The sequence below is a fragment of the Halyomorpha halys genome, unplaced genomic scaffold, assembly GCF_000696795.3.
Source record: "Halyomorpha halys isolate HHAL.00 unplaced genomic scaffold, Hhal_1.1 Scaffold231.1, whole genome shotgun sequence".
NCBI lineage: Eukaryota > Metazoa > Arthropoda > Insecta > Hemiptera > Pentatomidae > Halyomorpha > Halyomorpha halys.
In genome coordinates this window covers 468,374-472,426 of record NW_027114318.1, presented here as the reverse complement: position 1 = coordinate 472,426, position 4,053 = coordinate 468,374, and the positions used below count along the sequence as shown (strand labels likewise).

General features: G+C 29.9%; 1 long non-coding RNA gene across 1 annotated transcript in view; it reads right to left on the bottom strand.

The window, feature by feature from the left end:
- LOC136796789 (uncharacterized) overlaps nucleotides 1-4,053 on the bottom strand; it is a 472,034-nt gene that overhangs the window by 67,630 nt on the left and 400,351 nt on the right. The gene's annotated exons all lie outside the window — the stretch shown is intronic.

The following is a 4,053-nucleotide window of genomic DNA, read 5'->3' as shown; positions in this document are numbered from 1 at the left end:
ATTTTATATTATATTTTATTACATAATTTTATCATAGTTACTAAATAATGAAATGTTTTTTTATGCTTTTAAAATCCATTAACATTGAAGGCAATTATATTCTTTACTTATTGTTTTTATACATTTATTACTTACTTTATTGTACTACATTTATTACTATATTTACTGAATAATATGTATTATTTAATTATGGCTTATTATACTCAATGAATATGTTTTTGTTTTTTTATGATATAATTCTATAACACTAAAATTAGTAATTAGGAACTAAAAACTTTACCCAAAAGTACCTATACAAAGTAAGGTGCTCACTTCTTTTGACCAAGACAAGATTGGATTTGTTCTAGTTTACCATAAACCTAGCCTTTTCTAGAATTATTAACTTATCATAGGGGTCCTGTTAAAATTAACATTACATTTAGTTTTATAATAAAATTGTGGAATACACTTGTAGATAAAAATAAAGCACCCACCCGAAACATGTTGGCAAAAGCAATTTGCAGTACTTTAATTTAATTTATTATCTTATATAATTTATTCATATTTTCTGTTTCACTGTAGCCGTGTGCGTTCGAGACCCTTCCCGGCTGTGTGCTTAACCAGTAGATTAAAAATTTATAGAAATAAAATTAATGACCGTTCCGGAACCTGATTACTATGCACATTCCCTATCCTAGGTGGTTGAGGCAATATAAAATAATATTATTCAATACATTTTTATTCAAAACACCTTTTTATTATTCAAAACGCCTCCTAGCATAACCGTTGGTCAAGTAAAACTACTTCCTTACAAAGTACTGCACCACTAACCAACCCTTCATGGTTTGTAGCGGTACAGATTTAATTTTAAAAAAATTTAATTTATCATTTGATTTTAACAAATAAATGTAATGTAATAAATGTAAATACAGCAAATTTATTTTTAAATTTACAATTTATTTAATTATTTTTTAGTTTACAAAGGCAATAAATGTTACAATTTCAATTATAATTAACATACCTAGTGATCCTGGTTCTAGCATGAATTAGCAAGTTCTATCGGCCTAAAGGTAATTATAAACGAACTCCTGTGGTATATTGACAGACACTTCAATAGCTATTGCCAACCTTTCAAGTGTTCTGGGAATGAACTCTGGCGGTAACTGCACGGTGCTTATTGGTCACTTTAATTACACCACGCGTTGCTGAACAATGAGTTACCAAACTCGGGATCCAAAAATGTTCGATAGAATAAAGGAAAACATTTTTCAGTGGTAAACCAACTTCCTAAAATTACTTCACTACAGACTGAGATCTGTTTAGTAGTTTATTTTTATGTAACAGCAGGAATCTGTGTCCACAGTAGGATCCAAATATGACTTGAAAATAAAAATGTACTCCAAGTACCAGTGTGCATTTAAGGACACTACACAACCACTAATGCCGTGGGGTATCAGAAGACATTCCATCCCAGAACGTTAAGCTGAACTTCTATGGAATGCAATCTGTGGGTTCATACCTCATTAAGCATATCGTTCCTAAGCGGTCTCCAAATGAAACCATGAAAACTCAGTTCCAGTCATTTTACCACTAATCGATGTGTTATGAGAAATTCAAGTCGGGAGTTCTGTTGTTGAGGGGGCCAAATGAAATGGCTCACGGTCCGAATGAAAATTAATTTCAATGATAATTTTACTATCTAGCATTCTGAGTTAATTTCTGCTTATCGTATAATCATCAAGGCCGGGATGCAGATTATACAGAAATCCATACGGATACTGGAGCTAAGCCACTTTTTATCTATGTCTGTCTTCTCAAGATATCAGAGACTAATAAATTGTCGCGTAAAGTTTTCAGGAAACTTCACCCTAGTACGTCAGTAAAGTAAAGTAGAATTTTAGTAACTTGAATTGTTGTTTACCAGTCATTGGAATGATCGTAAAATAGACTGTTATAAGAGAAAATGCGGTCTGTTCCAAACCAACTTATGACTGGTAATGAAGAAATCTCCTGGCGTTCAAACATCATAATCACTTAAAGCATTGAACTAAATTAAAAAGACAAATCGGAATTATTCATATTTCAAACGAAGAATCGAGTTAGGATACTTATTAAATAAATAATTTTGCCATCCAGTACGTATGTAATTTCAATGATTAAGAATATTACTAATAAGTAATTTTAAATGCAGTTGAGTATCCTGAAAGAAGAGTTTGATAATTTTTTAATATTATTAAACGTAGTTATAACTTAAGCTATCGACGATCAGAATTGAAAAAATCTATTTTGTATAACATCTATTATTAAAAATTATAAGTAATTATTTTTATTGATTTATTTGATTCCAGAATATATTGGTACAATACTATGTTTTGTATAATCATATCATACCAGTTCCCTGCCATGTTCCTGAGAAAATGTTTAAAACGTTCTTTCAACTTAGGGTATAGGTGGTAGTCATTGCGTGCCAAGTAAGAACTACAGAGTGGGCGTGTACCATTGACAATTTTTTCCAGAAGAACGATGATTTGGTGAGGGGCAGGTGAGTGTCGTGGAGAATGCTCACTTCCTTGTTTAACATTCCTCTTCTCCGGTTTTCAGTATTTCACATTTCTTGTCAGTGTATACAGAGGTCCTAACAGGCAAAAAGTCTATTTTGATTCTCAAAACACAGTTCCTCCAATTTTACCAGAACTGTATTGAATTTTCGAGGTTTGGACGAAGAAAAGAGGACATTAGCGTGTTTGTTGTTTGGCCTTAGGTGTATAGTGGGACATCCAGGAACCCATGACATTGAATTAAAAAAAGTGGAATACAGGGTTCAACGCTTTTTCAAGGACATGGCGGGGAACTGGTATGACATAGGTGTATAAAAACTCGTAAAAAATACATCGCTGAAGAGACTATCAAAGAAAATTTAAATAAATGTTCAACGTTCAAAATTATACAAATGTTATAGAAAATAAATCTGATCATAGAACTCTAAAAAAAAAAAGAAGAAACCTTATTTTTAGGATCCTCTTTTCATTAAAATTCATACAAATAACAATAGATATTTTTAAAAGAATAATGTAAAATTACCACAATAAGGAAAGTAACAATTTAAAACTTAAATGTTTGGAAATGATTAATTCAAGAGCAAACTATTGATCCTAAAATCAGTTTAATTCTGAATAGGCGGGGAAACGAATGCTAATGCCCGTGAAAATCCGTAGCAAAAACACGTTATTGTCTTTCCTAGGGTGGTTTGGTCCAAATAACATTAGAAGAGCATTTGGAACGAGGGGAATGGCTGGCATTAAATGAATAGCCGTTTAGCATAATTCGATCGATAACTCAATATGCACCACACGTTCGGCCAAATCATTATGCAGATCGGCATTGTACTAAAACATAAAAAATAGAAAATAAAATTTATTATTATCATATTTTTTATCACTGTAATATAAATAATGTTTCCTTCACTAGATTTTATTTCAAATCGTCCAATTTATTCAATAAACGATAAGCAAAAATATTCCACAAATATTAAATGTATAGTATATTAATATAAAAGACTATACTTTATATTTTTAAATATAATATAAAATATATATATTTAAAAAAAAAAACGTAAAATATACTGGAACTGGTTCATCCTGCAAAAATTATTATTCACCGACATAAATAATATAAAAATTTCACTAATGCAAAATGAAGACAGGACTAGACAAAACATAAAGAATTTATTAATTTCTTTACAGTTGGTCTAACATTTAAGTAAACCAGAAAATCATATTTTAAGAAACAACAACATAGAACAAAGAAGGATTTGTATTAAAAAAAAAAAATGAACAAACTTGAAATGATAAGAGTATAATTTTGAATATATTTTTTTGAACTTTGTAGTTATCGTGTATATTTTATTATATATTTATCATTAGTCCCCTCATTAGTATTTGAAATAATAAAATTCTAAATTGCTGAACTTGGCAGTGTTAATGTATACATTGTAGGAACATTTCCATAGATAAATGAAAGTGTAAATTCTACATATGTACGTTTAGTAATATGGAAATAATATTAAATTTATAT